General features: G+C 37.9%; 1 protein-coding gene and 1 long non-coding RNA gene across 7 annotated transcripts in view; one reads left to right on the plus strand and one right to left on the minus strand.

Annotated features, from left to right (window-relative positions):
• Nucleotides 1-27429, minus strand: part of DLGAP1 (DLG associated protein 1) — an 833306-nt gene that overhangs the window by 562319 nt on the left and 243558 nt on the right. The gene's annotated exons all lie outside the window — the stretch shown is intronic.
• The window catches only part of LOC125961299 (uncharacterized), a 196062-nt gene that overhangs the window by 162469 nt on the left and 6164 nt on the right, over nucleotides 1-27429 (plus strand). The window contains exon 2 of the long non-coding RNA XR_007471839.1: nucleotides 8597-9100. This is a non-coding gene — a long non-coding RNA (uncharacterized LOC125961299). The remainder of the gene's footprint in view (nucleotides 1-8596; nucleotides 9101-27429) is intronic.

Genomic DNA, 27429 nt, shown 5'->3' on the forward strand with positions numbered 1-27429 from the left:
ATCAAAATGATCCTTCAGGAATGAAGAAGAAATGAAAACATTCTTACACAAAGAAAAATTAAAAGAATATGTCACTGGCAAACCTAATCTTAAAGACTAGCTAAAGGAAGTTCTTTGAATGGAAAGAAAAGAAAAAAAAAGACTCATGGAACATAAGGAAAGGAACAAGGAAATTGACAGAAAGACACGTATATGCAATCTTTTCATTGAAAGAGTTTCATAAAATATATCTGATGATTAAAAAAACAGAATGCAATCCAGTACTTAATGATATCTAAAAGTTTGGAAGGTAAAGGGATCTAATGGCTATGGTTTCCAAATTTTACTTAATGTGATAAATGTTGGTATTAATACACTGCGATAAGAAACGTATGTATGTTGTAATACACAGAACGGCCACTATGAAAACTATGCAAAAAGATATACTCAAAACCGCTAGAGAAAATATTTTAAATCTTATAACTGATATGAGATTTATATTTGTAACATGGAAAGAACTCCCACAACTCAACAATGACAAAAAACTAACAACCCAATTAAAAAATGGTCAAGGACTTGAACAGACATTTCTCCAAAGTATAAATACAAATGGACGGTAAGCACATAAAAAGATGATCAACATTACTAATCATTAGGGAAATGCAAGTAAAAGCCACAGTGAGACATCACTTCACATCCATTAGGATGGCCGTTATAAACAGAGGAAAGCAAAACAAAACCCCAGAAAATGACAAGTGTTGGCGATAATGTGGAGAAATTGGAACTGTTGTGCATGGTTGGTGGGACTTAACAGTGAAAAACCAAGAAATTTTATTAAAAATGGGCAGAAGAACTGAATATATATTTTTCCAAAGAAGACATACAGATGCTCCACAGGCACATGAAAAAGGTGCTCAACATCACTAATCATCAGGGAAATGCAAATAAAACCACAATGAGATACCACCTCAAATCTGTTAGAATGGCAATCATGAAAACACAAGAGATAAGTGTTGGTGAGGATATGGAGAAAAGGGAACCTTTGTGCACTGTTGATGGAAATGTAAACTGATGCCGTTGTTATGGAAACAGTATGGAGATTCTTGAAAATATTAAACACAGAATTTCCATATGATCCAGGAGTCCCACTTCTGGATATATATCCAAAGAAAGAAAAGTAGGATTGCAAAGAGATATCGGTACTCCCAAGTTCACTGCAGCATAATTGACAATAATCATAATATGGAAACCATCTAAGTGTCCATCAATGGATGAATGGATACACACACACACAGAATATTATTCAATCACGAGAAAGAAGAAAATTTTGCCACCAGTAAAAACACGGATGGACCTTGAGGACATTGTGCTAAGTGAAGTAAGTCAGACAGAGAACGACAAATACTACACGATATCACATGTATGTGGAATCTAAAATAACTGAACTCATAGAAACAGAAAGTAGATTAGTAGTTGCCAGGGGCTGAAGGGTGGGGGAAAAGGGGAGATGCTGGTCAAAGAGACCAAACCTCCACTTAAAAGATGAGTAAGTTCTGGGCATCTAAGGTACAGTATGATTATTACTGTCAATAATACTGTGTTGCATATTTGAAAGTTGCTAGGAGAGTAGATCTTAAACGTGCTTCCCACAAAAAAGAAATGGTAATAATGTGACAAGATAGAAGTGTCAGTTAATGTTATGCTGGTAGCCATTCTGTAATATATAAGTGTATCGAATCAACCCACTGTAGAACTTAAATTTATACAATGTTATATGTAATTATATCTCAATAAAGTTGGAAACAAAATAACGTAAAATGGTGCAGCCACTGTGGAAAACAGTATGGCGGCTCCTCAAAAACTTAAAAGATTGAATTACCATGTGATCCAGTAATTCTACTTTAAGTATATACCCAAAAGAATTGAAAGCAGGGACTCAAACATACACCAATTTCACAGTAGCATTACTCACAAAATCCAAAAGGTGGAAATAACCCACAGATTTATTAAAAATGAACAAACGTGGTATACACAGAATGGAATATTATTCAGCCTTATGAAATCCTGATGCATGCTATAACATGGGTACACCTAGAAGACATCATGTTAAGTGGAATAAGCCAGACACAAAATGACACATATCGCGTGATTCCACTTATATGAGGTTCCTAGAACAAGCAAATTACAGAGAGAGAAAGAATAGTGTTACCAGGGATTGGAAGCGGAGAGGAAGGGAGGATTTAATAGACACAGAATTTCAGTTTGGGATAATGAAAAAGTTCTGGACAAGACAGTGATGATGGTTCCACAGCAATGTGAATGTACTTAATGCCACTGAACTGTATACACTTAAAAGTGGTTAAAATGATGAATGTTATATACATTTTATCACAATAAAAAATTATAAATAAATCAAGAAAAAGTCAAAACTATTTGAGTAATACATAGAAAGGCAAGAAAAGACAAACAGAAGAACAAGAGGAAACAAACTGAAAACAAATAATGAAATGGCCAATTTATACACTAACATTTCAGCAAGTATCTTAAGTATACATGGTCCAATACACCAATTAAAAGACAGAGATTGGCAGAGTGAATGAACATATGGTCCAACTAAATGCCCTTTGCAAGAAACTCACTTCAAATTCAACAGAAAAAGTACAGCATGCAAACATTAATTTTAAAAAACAGGTGTGGCTATACTGATATCAGATAAAGTAGTCATCAGAACAAGGACTATTACTGGAGAAAAAGAGAGACATAACACAATGGTACAAAGACCAATCTGACAGGAAGACACAACAATCCTAATCCTACATCTGTACTCAACAAATAGAGCTTTAAAACATGCGTCTGAATACATGAAATGGAAACTGATGTTACTGTAAAGAAAAATACAGAGATCCACATATGGTGGAGGACTTCAACATCCTCCTCTTAAAAACTGATAAAATGACTAGACAGAAAATCAGCAAAGTTATAGAAGATCCGAACAACACGGCCAACTAACTGAACCACACTGACATATGAGAACACTACACCCAACAATAGCAGAGCACACAGTCTCCAAACGCCCACTAAACCTTCACCAAGACTCACCAGCTCCTAAGCCACAAAACAAACCTCAACAAAATTAAAAGTAATTGAACTCATATATAATGTGTTCTCTGACTATATGGAATCAAACTAGAAATTAGTAATAGAAAGCTAACAAAATTTCTAAATATGTAAATATTAAACTACAGACTTCTAGGGCTTCCCTGGTGGCACAGTGGTTAAGAATCGGCCTGCCAATGCAGGGGACATGGGTTCAAGCCCTAGTCCGGGAAGATCCCACATGCCGCAGAGCCACTAAGCCCGTGCGCCACAACTACCGAGCCTGCGCTCTAGAGACCGCGAGCCACAACTACTGAAGCCCGTGTGCCTAGAGCCAGTTCTCTGCAACAAGAGAAGCCACCACAAGGAGATGCCCGCGCACAGCAACGAAGAGTAGCCCCTGCTCACCGCAGCTAGAGAAAGTCTGCGCGCAGCAACAAAGACCCAATGCAGCCAAAAATAAATAAATAAAATAAATAAATTTTTTAAAAATACAGACTTCTAAGTAATCCATGTGTCAAAGAGCAAGTCTCAAAGAAATTTAAAAAAATATCAGGATGAATAAAAATGAAAACTTAAAATACATGGATGCAGTTAAAGCCATGCTGAGAGAAATTTCTATTTCCTCTCTAGAATTGAGGAAAGGTCTCAAATCAGTAATCTAATTTCCCATATGAGAAACTAGAAAAAGATAAGCAAAATAAGCCCAAAGCAGAAACAGAGAAACAGTGAAACAGAACACTTGTTCTTTGGGGGGAAAAAAAAAATCGACAACACTTTTAAGTTGTTTTTAAAGCTTTAACAAGACTGACAAAGATAAAGAGAGGATGCACATCACCAATTTTGTAAATGAAACAAGGAATATCATTATAGATTCTGCAACTGTTAAAACCATAATAAAAGAAGACAATGAAACATTTTATGCTAAAAAATTTGAGAGCTTGGGAAAAAAGGACCAATTCCTCGAAAACCACAAGCTAACAGAACAACTAAGACGAGACAAATAATATGAACAGCCCTATAAGCATCAAAGGAATGCAGTTCATAATCTAAAACTACTAAAAAAGAAATCGCCAAACCCAGATAGATTCCTTGGAGAATTATACCAAACATTTAAAGACTTACTAGAACTAATTTTCACAATCTTTTCTAGAAAACAGAAACACAAGGAAGAAGTCTCAACTCATTTTATAATACCAAAACCAAAACAAGAAAACATAATAAGACTTCAGACCAGTATCCCTCATGAATATAAATACAAAAGTCCTCAACAAAGCAGTAGTAAATTGAATCCAACAATGTGTAAACAGAATTATACACCATGACCAGTTGGGCAAGCTTGGTGCAACATTCTAAAATCAGTCAATGTAATACAACACACGAAAAAGCTAAAGAAGAAAAACATCACATGATTATATCAATTAATACAGAAAAAGCATTTAACAAAATCCAACATACATTGATGATAATGACTCTCTGCAAGCTAGGGGTAAAGGGAAATTATCTTCACCTGATAAAGAGCACGTAGAAAAAATCTACAGCTAATATCCTACTTAAATATCCTACTTAAACACTGACTGCTTTCCCCTCAGATCAGAACAAGGCAAGGATATCTGCATTCACCACTCTCTAACTGACATAGCATTGGAAGGTTTAGCCACTGCATTAATGCAGGAAAAAGAAATAAACAGCATACAGATTGGAAAAGAAGAGATAAAATCATCTCTATTTAAATATGTTACGACTGTATTACATATGGAAGATTCCAAGGACTCTACAAAAAACTCCCAGAACCAATAAGTGGCTTCAGCAATTTTGCAGAAAACAAGGTCAAGCCGCAATGTCCAATCACATTTCAATATACTAACACGGAACATATGGAAACAAAAACACAATGCCATTTAAAACTACTGCAAATTAAATAATTAAGGAAGTATGTGCAAAATCTATATGTTGAAAATGACAAAATATTGATGAAGATATCAAAGATGATCAAAATAAATGGAAATACATACTGCCTTCACGGATTGGAAGACTCAATGGTATAGATGTCAATTCTGCCCAAACTGATCTATAGGCTTAACGCAATTCCTATTAAAATCTTGACCAGGTCTTTCATAGACATAGAGAAGCTCTGTCTAAAGTTTATATGGAACGAAAAGAGACCCCAGAATAGCTAAAATAATCATGACAAAGAGAAATAAAAATGAGAAATCAATCCAATCATACGGAGGCTTAGTATATGGCTGCAGTAAAGACACTGGAGTTGGTGGAGGTATAGAAAATTCTATGGATCAGAAGACAGAATCCAAAAACAGACCCACACAAATATGCTCAACTGGCTTCTGACAAAGGTGCAAGAGCAATTCAGTGAAGGAAGGCATAGCCGTTCAACAAACAGTGTTGGAGCAATCGAACATTATAGGCAAAAAGCAAAAACTAAGAAAAAAACTCGACCTAAAATAAACCTCACACCTTATAAAAAGAATGAATCCAGAATGATTCATGAACTCAAGTATAAAATGCAAAACTATAAAACTTGCAGGAAAAAAGCAAACAGAAAAAAATCACTGGGATCTAGGACTAAACAGAGTTATTGGACTTGACACTAAAGCATGACCCATAAAAGAAAAAAACTGACTTCATCAAAAAGAAAAGCTATTGCTTTTTTTTTTTTTTTTTGATATTGAGCTCCATGAGCTGTTTGTATATTTTGGAGATTAATCCTTTGTCCGTTGTTTCATTTGCAAGTATCTTCTCTCATTCTGAGGGTTGACTTTTCATCTTATTTATGGTTTCCTTTGCTGTGCAAAAGCTTTGAAGTTTAATTAGGTTCCATTTGTTTATTTTTGTTTTTACTTTCATTACTCTAGGAGGTGGGTCAAAAAAGATCTTGCTGTGGTTTATGCCCAAGAGTGTTTTTCCCATGTTTTCCTCCAAGAGTTTCATAGTGTTCGGTCTTCCATTTAGGTCTTTAGTCCATCTGGAGTTTATTTTTGTATACAGTCTTAGGTAGTGTTCTAATTTCATTCTTTTACACATAGCTGGTCCAGTTTTCCCAGCACCACTTATTGAAGAGGCTGTCTTTTCTCCAGTGTATGTTCTTGCCTCCTTTGTCTTAACTAAATGTCCATCCACAGATAATCGGATAAAGAAGATGTGGCGTATATATACAAAGGAATGTTACTCAGCCATAAAAAGAAACGAAATTGAGTTATTTGTAGAGAGGCGGATGGACCTAGAGTCTGTCATACAGAGTGAAGTCAGAAAGAGAAAAACAAATACTGTACACTAATGCATATATGTGAAATTGAAAAAAAATGGTACTGATGAACCTAGTGGCAGGCCAGGGATAAAGACGCAGACAAAGAGAATGGACTTGAGGACATGGAGAGGCGGAAGGGGAAGCTGGGACGAAATGAGAGAGTGGCATGTACATATATACACTACCAAACGTAAAACAGCTAGCTAGTGGGAAGCAGCCGCATGGCACAGGGAGATCAGCTTGGTGCTTTGTGTCCACCTAGAGGGGTGGGATAGGGAGGCTAGGAGGGAGGCTCAAGAGGGAGGGGATATGGGGGTACATGTATGCATATGGCTGATTCACTTCGTTGTACAACAGAAACTAGCACAGCATTGTGAAGGAATTATACTCCAATAAAGATGTGTGTGTGTGTATATATATATATATATATATATATATATATATATATATATATATAAATTGCTCTGTGAACATCCATGGAAAGAGGATGAAAAGCTACAGAGCAGGAGAAAATATTAGCAAATCACACCTACAACAAAGGACTAGTATTTAGGGTAAGTAAAGAACTCTCAGATTCAATAGTAATAAAACAAACAATTAAATTAGAAAATGTACAAAAGCCTTGAGTAGACATTTCATCAGAAAGGGTATACAGATAGTAAATAAGTACATAAAAAAAGATGTTCAACATCATTGGCCAGAGAAATCCAAATTAAAATCATAATATTAATACATACCTATGAGAATGGCTAAAAGAAATGATAGTGAAAACACCAAATGCTGATGACAATGCAGAGGAAATGGATCGCTCACGTATGCTGGCAGGGATGTAAAATGACAAAGCCACTCTGGCCAACGGTTTGGCAGTTCCTCATTAAACCAAACATGCAATTACAATAGGACTCAGAAATTGCATCCACGGATGTTTACTGCAGAAAAATGAGAAATTATGTTTGCACAAGAAACCAGTACTTATGTTTATAGCAGCTTTATTCATAATAGCCAAAACCTGGAAAAAGACCCGATATTCAAGAGATGAACTGTTCAATCTACATACAATGGGATTCCACTCTGCAACTTAAAACAAACAAACACGAACCACGGATACAAGCAAGGGCTTGGATTAATCTCTCAGGAATTATGTGAGTGAAAAAAGCCAATCCTAAAAAAGTTACATACCATTTATAAAGGATGTCATTTATACAACATTTTTGAAATGACAAAATTATGGAGGCAGAGAACAGATTAGTGCCAGCCAGAGTTAGGGACTGAGGGTGGGGCGGTAGGATGGGGTGGGTAAGAGGGGAAGGCTGGTGCTGGAGGGAGGTGGGTGTGTCCCTGAAAGGGTCTTGGATCCTTGTGGCAGTGGAACCGGTCCTGACGGTGATGGTAAATACGTGAGCCTAAATACATGTTATAAAACTGCATACAACTAAGAACAATCCTCCCTCAGTATCCAAGGGGGATTGGTTCTAGGACCCCATGCGTATACCAAAATGCATGTTTGCTCATGTCCCAACGTCGCCCCTCCCCTCTGTATCTGCAGAATCCACACGTATGGGTTAAATCAACCTCAGATAAACATGATACACAATCTGAGGTTGGTTGAACCTGCGGATGTGGAACCCACAGATACAGAGACTCCAGTGCACATATGCACACACCTACACACACACAGATCCCTACAAATGAGTACAAGTAAAACCGTGGAATTTTAACAAGAGTGGTGGATTTTTATCAATGCCAATATCCTGGTTGTGATATACGATAGTTTTTCAAAATGCTACTATTGGAAGAAACTGGGTAAAGTATATGCGGTATCTATTATTTCTTAAAACTGCATGTGAACCTACACTTAACTCCATAAGAATTTCAAAAAAGCAATAAACTCACTTTATCTTTTTGTTTGTTTGTTTTTTTAATATCTTTATTGGAGTATAATTGCTTTACAATGTTGTGTTAGTTGCTGCTGTATAACAAAGTGAATCAGCTAAACGTACACATATATTCCCCCATATCCCTTCCCTCTTGTGTCTCCCTCCCACCCTCCCTATCCCACCCCTCTAGGTGGACACAAAGCACCGAGCTGATCTCCCTGTGCGATGCGGCTGCTTCCCACCAGCTATCTGTTTTACATTTGGTAGTGTATATATGATGTCCATGCCACTCTCTTACTTCGTCCCAGCTTACCCTTCCCCGGCCGTGTCCTCAAGTCCATTCTCTACGTCTGAGTCTTTATTCCTGTCCTGCCCCTAGGTTCTTCAGTACTATTTTTTTTTTTTGATTACATACATATGTGTTAGCATACGGTATTTGTTTTTCTCTTTCTGACTTACTTCACTCTGTATGACAGACTCTAGGTCCATCCACCTCACTACAAATAACTCAATTTCATTTCTTTTTATGGCTGAGTAATATTCCATTGTATATATGTGCCACATCTTCTTTATCCATTCATCCAATGATGGACACAGGTTGTTTCCATCTCCGGGCTATTGTAAATAGAGCTGCAATGAACATTTTGGTGCATGACTCTTTTTGAATTATGCTTTTCTCAGGGTATATGCCCAGTAGTGGGATTCCTGGGTCAGATGGTAGTTCTATTTTTAGTTTTTTGAGGAACCTCCATAGAGTTCTCCATAGTGGCTGTATCAATTTACATTCCCACCGACAGTGCAAGAGGGTTCCCTTTTCTCCACACCCTCTCCAGCATTTATTGTTTGTAGATTTTTTGATGAGGGCCATTCTGACTGGTGTGAGGTGATACCTCATTGTGGTTTTGATTTACATTTCTCTAATGATTAGTGATGTTGAACATCAGTTCATGTGTTTGTTGGCAATCTGTATATCTTCTCTGGAGAAATGTCTATTTAGGTCTTTGGCCCATTTTGGATTGGGTTGTTTGTTTTTTTGATATTGAGCCGCATGAGCTGCTTGTATATTTTGGAGATTAATCCTTTGTCAGTTGCTTCGTTTGCAAATATTTTCTCCCATTCTGAGGGTTGTCTTTTCATCTTCTTTATGTTTTCCTTTGCTGTGCAAAAGCTTTTAAGTTTAATTACGTCCCATTTGTTTATTTTTGTTTTTATTTCCATTTTTCTAGGAGATGGGTCAAAAAGGATCTTGCTGTGATTTATGTCATAGAGTGTTCTGCCTATGTTTTCCTCTAAGGGAGTAAACTCCCTTTAAATTTAAGGTTCAATGAAAATCATAACATTCATGAAAGATAACATAAAACAACAGAACTTAAATTTCCAACACAGTATGTACTAAGCTCATCAGAAAATCACTCTCTATGATTTACATTTTAATTTATTTCTTGGATAAGAATTTTGCAGTAAAACACATGTAACGTAAAATCATCATTTCCAACCATTTTTAACTATACAATTCATCGGCATTAACTACATTCACAGTGTTGCACCACCATCACCACTCTCCATTTCCAGAACATTTTCAGGATCCCAAACAGAAATTCTGTACGCGTTAAACAGTAACTCCACATTCCTCCTCTCCTCAGTCCCCGGTAACCACTCTTCTACTTTGTCTCTTTGAATTTGCTTATTTTAGATATCTCCTATAGGTGAAACATATTTGTCCTATTGTGTCTGGCTCGTTTTATTTAGAATATTTTCAAGGTCCATCCATGTTGTAGCATGTATCAGAATTTCATTCCATTTTAAAGCTGGGTAATGTCCCAACGTGGGGATAAACTACATTATGTTTATCTAATCACCTGTTCAAGGACACATGGGTTGATTATGCCTTTTGGTTACTGTGACTAATGCTGCTAGGAACACTGATGTACAAGTACCTCTTTGAGTCCCTGCTTTCCATTCTTCTGAGCATGTACCTAGAATGGATTTGCTGGATCATGTGATAATTCTGTTGAACTTTCTGAGGAACCACCCTACTGTTTGCCACAGTGACTGATCTAAACTCCCACCAGCAATACACAAGAGGTCCAATTTCTCCACATCCTCAAGAAACAACACACTTGTTATTTTTATTTTTTTTTTTAACAGCCAATGTAATGGGTATGAAGTAGTACCTCATTGTGGCTTTGGTTTGCATTTCCCTAATGTGGGTAATAATTTTAGAAAGACACATTTATTTAAGCATGAGAAGAACACAACCTGTTCCACCCGTTATGACCCCCCAAATATATTACTATGAATCTTATGGAATAAATGTCCATATATTAGTTATACTCAAGGAAGATAACCTCATATAACATATACATCAAGTTAAAAGTATCTGTTTTTGCAGTTATCATGTGTAATCATTCACATACAATTGTGAATGTACTTTAAAAACTCCAGGTCCTTCAATGCCCTGATCTCAGCTCTCAAAGGAAAGTTTCACGTTTCCCTGAAAACTTAACTAAAGCTTAATTTGCTAAACTCCCAGGTGTATTTTCAATTCAAAATGTTATTTGTCAAAATAAATGCGTCATTAGTGTTTCCCTTGTATGAATTACACAATACTTGGATGGGCAGAGTACTGGGTCGGGTTCCAGGCTTTATTCTTCTGTAATTGTCTCACTGTAAACCAGTCACTTCAAGCTTTAAGAGACACAGTTGTCGTGGGTGAAGAGAATTTGATCTTAGGAATCAGAACCTGAGGCAAGTCCCTGCTCCACTCAAACATTTACAGTCTCAGAATTTTTATCTATAAAATGTGAAAATAATCCACTCACTGCACCTGACACTCACCTCTTTGCCAGAACCCAGTAAGGTACTGCAGGAGACAAGGATGCAGGCAGACTGCTGGGAACCACTGCAAAGGCCTGGGCATCAGGGGATGATGGTTTAGAGCGGGCTGGTGGCTGGGCAAGGGGGAAGAAATGCTGAGACTCTACACATATTTTCAAGGCAAAGCCAATAGGATTTGCTGTTTGACTGAATGTTGGGCATGAAAGAAAAGAGTTGAGAAAGACTCCAAGATTTGGGGCCTTAGAAATTATTCAATCCATTCATCTGTTGATGGACATTTAGGTTGTTTCCATGTCTTGGCTACTGTAAATAGTGTGGTATATACATACAATGGAATACTACTCACTCATAAAAAAGAATGAAATAATGCCATTTGCAACAACATGGATGAACCTAGAGATTATCATACTAAGTGAAGTAAGTCAGAAAGAAAGACAATATAATGATATCACTTATATGTGGAATCTAAAATATGACACAAATGATCTTATCTATGAAACAAACAGACTCACAGACATAGAGACAGACTTGTGGTTGCCAAGTGGGAGAGGAGGTGGGGGACGGATGGATTGGGAGTTTGGGATTAGCAGATGCAAGTAATTATATAGAGAACGGATAAACAACAAGGTCCTACTGTATAGCATAGGGAAATATAATCAATATCCTGTAATAAACCATAACGTTAAAGAAAAAAAAAGAAGACTTAATAGCCAGTTATAAGTTCTGGGGATGTAATGTACAACATGAGGACTATAGATAACAATATTGCTTTGTATATTTGAAAGTAGCTAAGAAAGTAGATCTTAAAAGTTCTCACCACAGGATGTAACTATGTGAGGTGATGGATGTTAACTAAACTTACTGTGGTAATCATTTCACAATGTATACAGTTCTCAGATCATTATGTTTTACACTTTAAACTTATACAGTGTTATATGTCAATCATATCTCAATAAAACTGGGAAACAAACAAACAAGAAATGATTCGGTCCATTTACTTTGATGAAGACTGAGTTTGAAAAAGTTTTGGGTGTTAGGGAAGCTCAAATGTTAGGTCTGGACAAGTTTATAAAATGTCTACTAGACATGCAAATAAGTATGGTGAGTAAGACACCTGATTTATGTTTTATAAAAATTCTTAGGGAAGAGTGAGACCGGACCTAGGGACCAGACAGAAGCTACTGGTATGGTCTGAGCAAGAATGAGCTAGGGTGTGAACTAATTGGGTGGTGGCGGGGATGGAATGAGGAAGGGATTTAAAGTATTATAGGGACTTCCCTGATGGCGGAGTGGTTAAGAATCCACCTGCCAAGGCAGGGGACACAGGTTCAAGCTCTGGTCCGGGAAGATAGCACATGCGGCAGAGCAACTAAGCCCATGCGCCACAACTACTGAGGCTGCGATCTAGAGCCTGTGAGCCACAACTACTGAGCCCTCGTGCCACAACTACTGAAGACCACGCCCCTAGAGCCCATGCTCCACAACAAGAGAAGCCACTGCAATGAGAAGCCTGTGCACCGCGATGAAGAGTAGCCCCTGCTCGCCGCAACGAAAGTCAGCATGCAGTAACCAAGACCCAACACAGCCAAAAGTAAATAAATAACATTTTAAAAATAAAGTAGTATAGTTGAACAGGTCTTGATGGGCAATCGGAAATGAGATAAAGGAGAAAGGGAGGGCTCCTGGATGACCCCAGGATGTCTGGCCTGGGACATTTAGATTGACAGTTGAACAGAGTGTGGGAGAAGGCTCAAATGTGAGAGGCCAAAGATGAGTTAAGCTACACAGCAATCAATAATTGAGGTCATTCAGATAAAACTTAAATCAAGTACAGACCCAACCATGGAGAAGCTCCCATGGAAAAGCAGACAAAGTGATGACAGAAAGAACAGTGTTGTATGTGTAAAAACTGAGGTATGTATGAGTGATATGGGGGTCACATTTATGAAGGAGCTGGGCTTGAAATGCCTGCGGAATGTGACATTAAGCAAATTGCTTATCCCTGTTTTTTAATTCTGCCAGCGTTATTCTGCCATGTTACACATCTCCAACTTCATGCCATCTAAAAGCATCTATAGAGGTAACTAAGAATAACATTATGTCCTTCCCTCCCAAATGTTGCCCCCTTAAAAGAATAATTCAAATTATTTTGCAAATCTTGAAATAGAATACTACTGTTCATCCAGGTTTTACATTTCTTTGTTTGCTTTTGGTGGGAGGGTATATGGAAGGGGGAGATGAGGACACAGCTTGAGACCAACATATGCTTCTGTTCTTATTCCTTTACTGAGTTCTGTTTCTAAATATACCATAATTTTAAATATGCAGAAGAGTAAATGTATTATACCATCATGAATTGGACATGGAAATTATTCACGTTCTGAAGTTCTCTTCAGTTATCATTCTCTATCTAGAATACAAAAAAATACCTTTTATTCAAAAATACAGTATTTTTATTGTAAAAAATTTGTATGTATTTACACATACGTATCTATCTCACTAGTCTGAAAAGACCTATATGTATAAAAAGTTCCTTGAAATTAATGTTAAATTGTGTTCTCTGAGACCCAAATGCATACATCCTCTTTAACTGTTAAAGACAGAAAGTAATTTTAGAGGGGGTGTAATTATTGAGGTGAAAAATCCACTCAGCAGGTGAGAATCAACGCTTTCAGGAAATGATTCAAAGTCCTTGCTAAAATAAATTTTAGTTTGGAAATGTCAAATTCACTCATAAATGTAGCTTCCGGTGTTCTCTAATGTTGAGGAGTAAAAAGGCCACAGAAATAGTAATTACAAGATATGGTCATTCTACGCGTCTAAGAAGTAAAATCTAGATTGCTCAGTATTAAATCAAATTAGTTATAGCCCTTTTATAAAAGCCTACTTGTGAATGTATATTTAGAAAAATTACACATTCGGGTCCTGTCCTGTTCTAATAGACTAGTGACTAAGCAACCAGGGCACAGAAGCTCCTAGATCTTTCTTTTCAAAGGTTATTTCTCCTGGCACTTGAGAAAAAGATCAAGAAGGGAGACAATCATCATCAAAATGAGTTGCTTTTTTTTTCTTTCTCTTCAAAGAGTTTCAAATTTTGACAATTTGAAGTTTGGCACTTGTCTGAAATATTCAATTAATGCCACCACATCACAGAGACAAGGACAGCTCATTAGAAATCTGATCTGATAGTAGATTTACCAAAGACATTATCTTGAAGGCAGAGAGGAGAGCGAAGAACCACATTTATGGGGAATAAATCCCAATTAGCAGTTATTGTATTCATCTTGACAGTTGTCAATGAGGTCGACAGGATGTGGTCCCCGCCGATTTGAAATAACTTCTCTGTGCAGGATAACTCCATAAATGCCAATATTCATCCCTTTTTCTCTCTCTGAATCTCATGACTTAAAGAGTCACATGTCATGTCAACAGGCCTGTTTCTAAATATAGCCCCATTGAGCGCTGCATGTGTGTGTATATGTGCGTGTGTCCTACACATGCCACTTGAATTCTTAACAAGTTTTCTGAGGAGAGAAACAGGCAGATTCCTTTATATCTGATTTCAGTTCTTTCAAAGCTGATCAACATTATTGAGCCTACCCATCGAATTAAGATAAAATAGCATGATTCAACACAGAAAAATGTCAACCGCTGAACAGAAGGGTACTGAAATAACCAATCCTAGTCTGGCAAACACCCAAGGCATCCCCCATAGCAACAGCGCTGATGGCATAGCAACAGCAGCTGGCTCACCACAGAAAAATTAGAAGAAATATTCTCGGGAAAAAAGTGTCATCCACGTTCAAGTCAAATGTGACATTTTTCTTCAACAACAACAACAAAAACCCTACTGAGAGTGCATGTGTTAAATGATACTATTCCTTAGCAACTGTAAATACTCCAGTGCAGGGTGAAAGCCACTTTGATGACAGCACTCAAGGCCAAGTGCTTTGAAGCGCCAACTTCCTAGGTTGTTCTCGGCCAAACTGTTATGTTTCTTGAAAAGTTAGAGAAAATCTTTTATCTATTTTGCTAAGATAAAAGGTTCGCCATAATTTTTAAATGGATCATTTGAAAGACACATTTACTGTAGTTACAAATCTACTTCATCAGCACTTGAGGAATATTAACCTCTAAAATGAAAGATATTGATTAAAATCAGTATTCTCAAGTGTCATTAACATTAAAATTGGGTGAATTTGGTGTTACAGGCCTATGAGTTGGCATTGCACCTATATTGGGCACATTTCACGTAAGAATTTGATCCCTGGACATTTCCAGAGGGTGGGAGAATCTGATCCTTTCCCTTGTGACTCAAAGGCCAATGCAACCATCCACAATAGCGTCTAAATCTTGAAAGGAACTGCTCCCGTGAACACCAGCTCTTTTCTGAGATTTGGTACAGATGCCATCCTGAGGGATGCAGTGAGTCTGGAGGTAGGACAACAAAAGCTGGAAGAGCCAAAAGCAGAACGAGCCTAACACTTGGATGGACCATCACATCAGCTTGGGCTGTGCGGAACTCAAGGTCCTCTGCAGAGCCCCAGTCTCAGGATGTAACTAGGTATTATAGACCTATAACTAGGTATAAAGGTATTCCATGCTGGCTTTTTCTAGACACCTATATGATTACAGGGAGTCAAGGTAGACTTCCGAACTTGTCTCTGAAGTGGATCAAGTCCTTTCTCACTGGTGGAGGTGAGGTGGCCACGGAATGCCTCTCTTGCCAGGGTTATTAAGTAAATGGCCTTTGACCTATGTATATATTATTAAGGGTAGAAAGTGGGAAGACGTCCAACCACTTCAGGCGTCTGTCATTTTCATCAACTAATTTTCCTTGTTTTCCATCTGAAAATTAATAAACCCAAGTTCTACTTACTAAAGTTGGAAGAGTACAAGTACTCTTCCTGTGAAGCGCGATCCTGCAGCCCAGTGCAACCACAGACCACAAAGTCTCAACCAAAAGGAGGAAAAGAAGGAACACATGAATCCAGTGAGACTGTGAGCCTGCAATACCTTCTGTGAGCTGATGAAAGACAAGATAATGAAGTGAACAGACCTGGTGGGCACATAAGCTATGTAATGGCTGCTGCAAGTTCAAGTATGTGGTCCTTTCCCTCCCTTCTCCCATGACTGCACCCAACTGGATCCACTCAGGGTTTCTTTTGGGCTGCTGGGGTATCTCTAGTTCCTTTATTCACAGAGGAAAACCTGTGTCAGTATTTGTATAAATTCCACTTTCTTTCTGCACCCCTACCTCCGTCTAACCTCTATTTCCCCCTCCTCCCGTCCTGTAAGTTAGGAATAAGTTATTCTATTAGAACCAAGATTCACCCAGTCTCTACCCTCACCCCCAGTCCTCTTTGGATCAACCAGACATTGGATCCAGTGTTCCCAGGGTGCTAGCCCTAGGTGCCTCAGAGTACCCACAACACTCATAACAACCTTAACCCTAACCATATCCTATCCCACCCCAGGGGGCCTGTCTTTCTCCCAGGAAGAGGCTTCCTGTCTGTGGCCTAGAAGTCCAGTCCTTATGTCAGGGACTGAAGGCTGCCCTGAGCTGCCTGGATTCATTCTTTAATTTTACCAGTCCCTGGGGTCTCCAGGTAAACCTGGGTCAGAGGCTTGTACCACCTGATTTTTTTGTTGGTTCTTACGACATATTCTTCTAAATCGACACTGACGAAGAAGACACAATGTCTATTTCGAAAAAAAAAATCATGGTATGTTAGAAACCTGGTTCCCATCACTAAAACTATAAAATATTTGCATCTTAAGAGCGATCTGGGTAAAGGTACCTCCTCGGACTTTATCTTTGCTAACAGTCAACCAGCAGCCGACAAAGCATGGACTGAAAGACAAACCCTGCCTTTAAACTTAAGAAAAAGAAGTATGTTTTTAATTTATCAGCTACACCTGTTATTTTTTTTTTTTAGCCTTCAAACTGATAGGGATTATGGAACATAAAAATGTCACCCCGTGTCAAGCGAGCTGAAGCAATGGCCTTGAGGATTCTCCACAGGCAGTGAAGTTCACTGTTCATCAGATACGCACAGCTAGCTTCCGCATCAGTTAAAATTCGGAGATCATTTCCTTTTAACGTTAAAATAGTCCTGATTACTTCTGCTACTGTGCTCAGTGATTTAGTGCTTACTGCCCACCAGGTACTGTGGCGAATGTGTTACATTCATTACAGAGATTATCATCATTCCATGAGTCGAGGAAAACGAAACGGTGATGTCATTGTTTTCAACGCCACACAGCTGGTGGAACTCGCACTTTGGCCTAGACTGACACATCCGCCCAAGCTCTAGCCTCTAGAACCCTCACTCTCTCCTACGTGGCTTCGATGGCTTGATAATTTTATCTTTAATTAAATAAACATTAATGACAGCTCTGTCCCACCTCCTTTTAGAACCTGAATCTTAGACTCAAAGCTTCACGCATTTTGGATCTTCCCCGCAGTGGCCTCACCAAACATAGAGCTAACCATTTATTAAATCATATTTATTCTTCCTGAAACTTCTTTCTTCATTTCTATTCCAATACCCCACTCTATATTAGCCCTTATTTTTTAAACACTCACTGAGGGCCTTACATGTTCAAAACAGGGCTTGAACTCAAAAAAAAAGGAAAAAAAAAAGCGTGACAGATTTTTGCCCTTCATAGCTTTGTAATTTCATTGGTGGCAATGGTCAGACACCATGTTAAGTCATCTTTTATATAGCTGTTATTTTTTATGCTAATCGTATAAATAACATAAAATTGTATCAATTTTACATATGAGAAACTGGAGGGGTCTCAGACCAAGACCACATGCTACACCTGTGACGGGGTAGATCGTCAATGTAACCAAATGGTCCCCTGAAAATACACTCCATATTTCTAACCCATTATATTGTTTTTCAAGTAACTATCCAAAAGGGAAAGACTATGTGAATGATACAAAATATGCCAGGTGTTCAGAGGGCAGAGAAATCCTTTCTAGCTGCATTAGTATCAGAATTTGCATGGAGGGAGCATCATTAAAGGCTGGGTAGACTTTTGGTGGGTGGAAGCTGAGGAGGACACGACCCCAGGGAAAGGCTGCAGCCCATCTAGGAAGTGGTGAGAGCTGGGTGGCAAGCACAGGGCCTCCTACGGGGAGGGTGTGACCCATAAACCTGGAACAGAAAAGCAAGAATCCGGAGGCAGAGAGTGGTGTGATTTCTAATTCTTCCAGGAGCAGCTGAGTGCCCTCGGCCATAGGCGCTCCATCTCTCTGATCTTCCAGTTTCCATATCTGCAAACTGGCCATAATAACACTAAGCTTACAAGGTTAAGTTTCGGGGGTGGTGAAGCAGAGTCAACTAAATAGTCCTGGATACACAGCAGTTCTTATAAACAAGTCTTTCCTTCTGAGCTAAGGAGCCCGGGCTTCACTGGGAATCTTCTGAACAATGGAGCAACAGAGATCTTTGACCTGGTCTCCCTCTCCGAAGAATCCTGCGAATCAAAGATTACTTTTCCTTTAATACAGCTTACCCTTCCTACAACTCTCTCCTGTTGTAGTTCAAGCTCGTTGGGTCTCCCACTGTGCACGGAATGAAGCTGAAAGGCCTTCGCTTGGAATTCATGGCTCTGGTCAAGCCTCCTCTCCCAGCTCTCCTGACCCCAGCTTTTAGCATCAGCTGTATTCAGCTGTTCAGAGTCCCCTTAAGATAGGGTGACCAGCTCATCCTGATTTGCCTGCGATTTCATACTTCTAGCACTGAAACTCTTAAGCCTGGAAAAAACCCCTCTGTCCCAAGGAAACTGGGAGAGTTGGTCACCCTCCCTCAGAGGCATTCCACTTTCCCAAATTTCCCCATATTTGACTTTTCCCCTGTGTTGCTTTATCAGGCAGGGCACACCTTGCAAGGCTTATTAATCCAAACACAACACCACAATCACGTGGATCACGTGGGGTAACTGGAGCAGATGGGCCCCTACAGGAGGATTGTCACTGGGTTTGATAGATGGAGATCAAATACTGAACATTTTTTTCTTCTATTTACTTGGAAATAAAATTTAAATACAAAAGAGTTGCAAGAATAAGTATAGTACAGTAATCTCCTGGCATCCACGTGGGATTGGTTCTAGGACCCCCAAAGATACCAAAGTCCACGGATGTTCAAGTCCCTTATATAAATATACATGGCATAGTATTTGCATATAACCTGTTACACCTACTTTAAATCATCTCTAGATTACTTATAATACATGATACAATGTAAATGATATGTAAATACAGCTGGGCCTTTTAATAACAACTTCAAGGGTCCACTTACACGAGAATTTTTTTCATTAAATACTGTACACTGAACTACATGATCCTAAGTTGGTTGAAGCCAAAGATGTGGAACTGTGGATACAGAGGACAGACTGTAAAGTTATCCTCGGATTTTTGACTTCAAGGAGGGTCAGTGCCCCTAACCTTGCCACTGTTCAAGGGTCAACTGTAGTTGTAAAAACAACGTAAATGCTATGTATATAGTTGTAAATATAAAGTAAATGCTATATAAGTAGTTGCCAGTGCAGCAAATTCAAGTTTTGCTTTTTGGAACTTTCTGGAATTTTCTTTCTCCCAGTATTTTCTATCCCCAGTTGCTTGAATCTGTGGATACAGAAACTGCAGATACGGGGGGCTGACTGTACTGTGGACCTTTTACTCAGATTCACCTGGATACACGTTAACATGTTTTACCCCTTTATCATATGTGTTCTCTCTCTCTCTGTCACATATAATATTCTTTTAGTTGTTTTTTTTTTACATCTAAGAAATGTTTAACATAGTGTAGATAGTTTCAGAGACAGGAGAAATCACTTCTAACCAGAAGGAACTGGACATAAACAAAGAGTTACTGGGAGGTTAAAAGTTCCCAGTTCTGCTTTAGGAAGATAACGATTGCAAGGGTGTCTAGTAATGTCTAGAAAGAAAAAAATCTGGAAACAGATTAGTCAGTAGAAAGCCCAGCAGCTCCTTTGCCGAGGAACTTTGCTCACGGACAGGAGCTACTGCTGGACTGGCATGAAAATGAAATCACACTCTCTTTCTGCCCCAGTTAGATAACAGTGCCTCACATTTCCTTGACTATTTGGCCCGACTTACTAAGATGACTTATCTCTAACTAAGTTTTTCACATTTCTGTTAAGAAAGAGACCCATTTATCACAGCCATTTTCTCACCCGGGCTACTGAGAAACGGAGTGACGAAATTAAGGACCAAACAAAGAATCAGGCCCCAGTTATTTCGTGTGGTGGACTAGCTTCCTGGCAGAGTGACATGGGGGTGAGTTAAGTAATAACTGAAAATATTCCTCACTCCTGAAACATTGCAATTCTGCTTTTAATTATCACTGAAATGCCACCAGAGGTGCATTGAAGCAGTTTTTGATAAGATACAAACTAACAAACTGTATCCAACTGCTAAGGGGAGAATTTTTTAATTTCACAGTTGGTTGAAAAATATACTATCGCAATATAAAGGAGTAAATGCAGCAAGGGCTACCACCTGTGATACAAGAATATACATCAGGAAATGAGAAGCAGTAGCACCCTGATTGAAAACACTTTTATACAAAACAAAACCTACAGTTTCTCTACCTGATCTTCTTATACAACTTGAAGGATCCACTTTGTGGGTTTTTTTTTTTCCCCTGCTATATCTGGACAAAAATCAACCTTTCATTTACCTTATTACTCCCTTGTTAAAAATCTCTTTGGATTTCTTCTCTTTTTTTTTTAAAGCATCTAGTATTTGGCACTTTTACTTCTCACATGGGCCTTATGTATGCGTTGTTCTAACAAACAAACATATCTACAGCTGACACTTTGGGTTGATTTTGTTCTACTTGCTCCAGGGAAAGAAATTAGGGGAGATCTTACTGAGAAAGGAGCAGCAGTAGTTCTAATAAACAGAAGAAGAAACACCAGTAGCAACACATGTACCCCAATCTGCAGCGCTAAGTATAGCCAATTTAAGAGGAGATGATGTAGGGATTTGCAGAAACTCGGGCTCGGTATTATTTTAGAGGGTTGTGCTGGGGTCAGCAAAGACTTGCTAGTAGCTTGAAGTTGGCCATGGAGAAAGTATAACACACCACAGCAACTGACAAATAGGACACACCTTATTCTGAAAGCTGGTTATTAAATATTAAACATCACCAGCACACCACTGCCTACAAAAGATCTTTGGCTGATGACTCCGCTTTTATAGATACCAAACCAAGGACACGTAGAATTGAGTGAAATAAAGATGTGTTGAGTTTAATTAAGTGTTGCCTGTCAATAGTTGATAGCACTAAATCTACCTTGTAAAGGCCAGGGCAAAGAGAACAAGGCTTCAGAGGATTCTGGACAAGGAAAGAAGGTATTTTCAGTGAAGGATGATCATAGGTGGGCTCCTCAGAAATAGCAGTGTGTGTGTGTGTGTGTGTGTGTGTGTGTGTGTGTGTGTGTGTGTGTGTGTGTGTGTGTGTGTGTGTGTGTGTGTGTGTGTGTAGGATGGTACGATTTTTTTTCTTTTTATTGAAGTAGAGTTGATTTACAATGTTGTGTTAGTTTCAGGTATAGAGCAAAGTGATTCAGTTATACATATATAGAGATATTTTTTCAGATTCTTCATAAACAAATCTCTATTACTTCACAGACAGTCTAATGGGTGATGGTTACAGAGGCATGAGCTGGCCAAGATAGACTAAAAGAAAACAAGAACCGAAAATTCTCTTTAGAAATAAAAAAAGTACATTAAATAAAATTCGTGGCATCTCATCATGCAAAACAGTTGAATACACAATATCACTTCCTTTTCTGCATAACTGAGTGTCTACGGAGCAAATTATAGACCAAGTCTAATTCTAGCACAAAACAGAATGACAACTGATTTCGTGTGAAAGGCAAATTAAGTAAATAAAGATTTAGAAAGGAGGAGGATATATCAGGATTTCTTAGATGATGTGAAACTAGACAGATCAAAAAGAAGATTCGGGTGTGTATGTGTGTCTGGGTGCGTGTATAAATTATAATGTTTACCCAAAGTAGGCAGTTTAGAGAAATAAAAAATTATTTCACAATAAAAACCACATTATCAACAAAAGTCTCATCTCATTACTCTTTATAAGTTTAGGGTGGCCCATATCCTCTTTCCTTCAGAAAGGTAAGATTCATGGATTTCACTTCTAAAAGCCAAGGAGAACTAAGTTCCATGGAGGTTCCCTTGAAAGACCATTGAATAATCTCTACATAAGGTGCGTGCAGAACCATTTAACGATGCAAAGGGTTAGTCACACCTATAAGTTCATTCTGCCTGGTAGTTTCCTACTAAGATCTGCAAAACACTTTATTTTTCTTCCCATCAAATATGGTCTATGTAGTTTTCCATTTTATTTTTCCAGAAAATTTTCACAGTGAAAAAGAGACCTGAGGGTATTTTCTCATCTTGTTACAGTGACAGAACAAAACGTTCATAAATGCCCACACAGGTAAGTTAATAATACTCTACTCAGAGTCTATTTTTAGACTTATAGAACTAGTTTACACAAAGCCAATCTGTGCTGCGAAAAGATATTCAAATATTTGAAATAATTCTCGATAAACGTTCAAAGTAACCTTTGCTTTTCCCACACTGGATCTAAAATAATTAAATGAATTCGAAGACTGAGCTACTTTACAAAGACTTTGCAATGACCTATATTGATCAGGATCTAAATTTGCTTCTGCACAGTTTACAGGGCTGTGTTACGCACCACAACCAAAACCCTGGGGAAGGAAACTCCACAGCCGTCCTAGTAGCATCCAATGGCAGAATGACTGTTTACATTTGTTAATACAGAGACAAAGATCATTTGGGGGGAGACAAGATAACTAGGTCTCTACTGGTTAATGCTGTATTAAAATTTACTGTTTCAAAAGCCAGGAATTCTCCCATTGGGCTTTGGCAACCCATACTTTTACTTTACCCAGAAAAGAAAAATCTCTCAGTGTGGAGGTAGGGTCATTATTCTAAATGGACTCAATAAAATGGAATTACACATGACACACTCTTTCTGTTCAATGGTGATGTTTCTAACTCTTAACCGTCCTATGCTTCTTTTTTTTAATATAAAAGGTAAATCTCATGTGCTTTTCTTATTGCTAGAAATCTGCCCATTTTGCCACACAGAACTGTAATTTGGGGATCCCATCGTGCTTTTATGCAAGCCACCATGTGTATCCAGCTTTAATGGAGGAATGTTTTCCTCTAGGAATCTTCCAAAAGCCATTTATATTTTGAGGCCTGAATATATGTGTCCTGTGTCCAGCACCCCAACTCAGAGATCATTCCCTCTCCCAGGCTGACTTCCTGGTTCCCTTGACGTTCGGTAAACATACGTACATCAGATGACTTAATACAGTTTATTTATTCATTCTTAACATCTTTATAGGAGTATAATTGCTCTACAATGGTGTGTTGGTTTCTGCTTTATAACAAAGTGAATCAGCTATACATATACCCCCATATCTCCTCCCTCTTGCGTCTCCCTCCCACCCTCCCTATCCCATCCCTCTACGTGGTCACAAAGCACCGAGCTGATCTCCCTGTGCTATGCAGCTGCTTCCCACTAGCTATCTATTTTACATTTGATAGTGTATATATGTCCATGTTACTCTCTCACTTCGTCCCAGCTTCCCCTTCCCCGTGTCCTCAAGTCCATTAACTACATCTGCGTCTTTATTCCTGTCCTGCCCCTAGGTTCTTCAGAACCTTTTTTTTTTTTTTTTTTTTTTTTAGATTGCATATATATGTGTTAGCATACGGTATTTGCTTTTCTCTTTCTGACTTACTTCACTCTGTATGACAGACTCTAGGTCCATCCACCTCACTACAAATAACTCAATTCTGTTCCTTTTTATGCCTAAGTAATATTCCATTGTACATATGTGCCACATCTTCTTTATCCATTTATCTGTCGATGCATACTTAGGTTGCTTCCATGTCCTGGCTATTGTAAATAGAGCTGCAATGAACACCGTGGTACATGTCCCTTTTTGAATTATGGTTCTCTCAGGGTATATGCCCCTGGGTCGTATGGCAGTTCTGTCTCCATAGTGGAATACTATGATCTGCACAATTCCTGCCTTCCCACTAGACTCCCTAGTCATCCTTACATTTCTCATCTTTTCATTCCCAGGCCCTGGACAATGCCCCTTAGATACTGTTATCTCAGTGTTTAGTGAATATATAAGGCAGAGTAAATGCTCTTCTAAATGGTCCAAAATATGTACCAAACAAGAGTTTGTTTTTAAAGTTTAATTTCTCTTTAAAATGTCTTACTTGATATATTATATGGAGATTTTAGATGGCAAAGTATTAAGAAGTAAAACCACTTTTAAGAAAATCACTTTTCAATTCTTAGCACATTAATATTGTGCATATATTATACTACACATAATACTCATACCATATAATTTATTATATATACACAGATACAATGCACACACACAGATCTATGAATTCACTTAGATGAAAACCAAAGTGAGATTATTATCAACCATTTTCTGTATTATTGCTGTGAGATTTGGGCTATTCCTATACAAAATTATTTTACTGAAAATGTGACTACAAAGAGTCATCTCTCTTTTGAAATAATTACGTTATTTAAAACTTCAATCAGCTATTCAATTGTGTTCCTTTTCAAATAAATTGTGTAACTAGAATTTATATCTAAAGGACAGTGGTATCTGATTATCTTTCCCTCCTTGTTCTGATTGATCAGATAATTCTAGTAATTTTTCAAAAATTTGTTATGTATTTTTCTATTTTTTTCCTGTACTGTTTTCATCTTAAAAACTGTCAGTACTTTCTCTTTGTCCCTATTTACTTGTTAATTTATTCACTTAAGAATGCAGTCACTTATTCAGTTTCAAAACCTGTATTGAAAACCAGCTACACTATAGGTAATTTTTTTTTTTTTTGCAAGTGGATTCATTCACTTAAGTTACCTCAGATTCTCTTTGTAACAGAGCAAAACATCATTTAAAGTCATTGATAGATTAAGTTAAATCAAATAAATGGAACTTTTCATTACTGAAGTTCTTTTCCAGAAATGATCTTTGCAGATATTATTTTTGAATGACATCATCAGTGGTTTATTATTTCACATTTATTCATATTCAAGTTCATCTGTCTCAGTGGGAAGACCCTCAGTAACTATGAACTATTACTTTTTTCAGGTTCCTTTCTAATTTGTAGAGGAGCAAATATTATAAACATCCAGGAATCGTTTTACTTATAAAAATTATGTTTCTTGTTAATTCCTAGTTGTTACTGATGTCGTCTTATTTTTATTTTATTAAGACCTTCCCAGATGCTGCACCTTTTGCTTTTGTTTTGATGACTAGAGAATATTACTTAAAAATAGTGGTAGTTTACAATGAGGTACCACCACACAGCGGTCAGAATGGCCATCATTAAAAAGTCTACAAACAATAAATGTTGCAGAGGGTATGGAGAAAAGGGAACTGTCTTACACTGTTGGTGGGAATGTAAATTGGTGCAGTCACTATGGAAAACAGTATGGAGGTTCCTCAAAACACTAAAAATAGTGTTGCTATATGATCCAGCAATCCCACTCCTGGGCATACATCCAGACAAAACTATAATTCAAAATGATACATGCACACCTATGTTCATAGAAGCACTATTTACAACAGCCAAGATATGAAAACAATCTACATGTCCATCGACAGATGGAATATTTACTCAGCCATAAAAAAGAAATAATGGCATTCGCAACAACATGGATGGACCTAGAGATTATCATACTAAGCAAAGCCAGAAAGGAAGACAAACACCATATGATATCCTGAATATATCTACAAAACAGAAACAGACTCACAGACATAGAGAATAAACTTGTGGTTGCCAAGGGGGAGAGAGAGGTGGAGGGAGGGATGGATTGGGAGTTTGGGTTTAGCAGATGCAAACTATTATATATAGAATAGATAAACAACAAGGTCCTCTTGTATTGCATAGAGAACAATATTAAACATCCTGTGATAAACCATAATGGAAAAGAATATGAAAAAGAACATATATATATATATATATATATATATATATATGTATAACGGAATCACTTTTCTCTACAGCAGAAATTAACACAACACTGTAAATCAACTATACTTCCATAAAATTTTAAAGAATAGTGGTAGTTTACAAGTCTTAACAAAATGATATCACATTTTAGGTTGAAAACGTTTACCTTCCATAACAGGTCATCTACAAAGTAAGCACTGAAACTACAAAACTCTAATGCAAGATATGAAAGACAATCTAAATAAATGACAAGAGACTGAGTATTATTAAGGTGTCAATTTTTCCCAACTTGATCTATAGATTCAATAGATTCCAATCAAAGTCATAACAAATTATTTTACGGATCCTGACAAACTGATTCTAAAGTGTATATGCAAAGGCAAAGACCCAGAATAGCCAACACAATATTGAATGAGAAGAACAAGGTTGAAAGACTGACTCTACCTGACTCCAAGATTTACTGTGGAACTACAGTGATTAAGACAGTGTGGCATACGTGAAAGAGTAGACAGATAGATCAATGGAACAGATTAGAGAGCCCAGAAATAGACCATCACAGAGGTAGTCGACTGATCTTTGACAAAGAAGAAAGGCAATTCGATGAAGAAAGGATAAACTTTTCAACAAATGGTGCTGGGATAACTGGACATCCATAACGAAAAATGAACCTAGATACAGACCTCATAGTGTGACAGGAACTCTCATTCACTGCTGACAGGAATGCAAAATGCCACAGCCACTTTGGAACACCTTCTAGAAATTTCTTACGAAGCTTAACAGAGGCTTATAATACAATCCAGCCATTGCACTCCTAGGTATTTACCCAAAGTAGTTGAAAACGTACGTCCTCACAAAAGCTTGTGCACAAATATTTATAGCAGCTTTATTCGTAACTGCCCAAACCGGAAGCAGCCAGGAGGTTTTTAATAGATGAATGGATAAACAAATTGTGGTACATTTATGCAATGGACTATTACTCAGCGATGTAAGAAATGAGCTATCAAGCTACAGAAAAAGACATGGAGGAACTTTAAATGCCTATTGCTAAGTGAAAGAAGCCAGGCTTCAAAAACAACTCTGATTCTAACTATATGACATTCTGGAAAACGCAAAACTATGGAGGTAGTCAAATGAGTCATGGTTGCAGGGGATTCAGGCGGTAAGGAGGGAGGGATGAAGAGCAGAAGCACAGGAGATTTTTAGGGCAGTGAAACGACTCTGGATGACACTGTAATGGTTGAGACATGATATTTCACACTTGTCACAACTCATAG

This window comes from Orcinus orca, chromosome 15 (assembly GCF_937001465.1).
Source record: "Orcinus orca chromosome 15, mOrcOrc1.1, whole genome shotgun sequence".
Taxonomy (NCBI): domain Eukaryota; kingdom Metazoa; phylum Chordata; class Mammalia; order Artiodactyla; family Delphinidae; genus Orcinus; species Orcinus orca.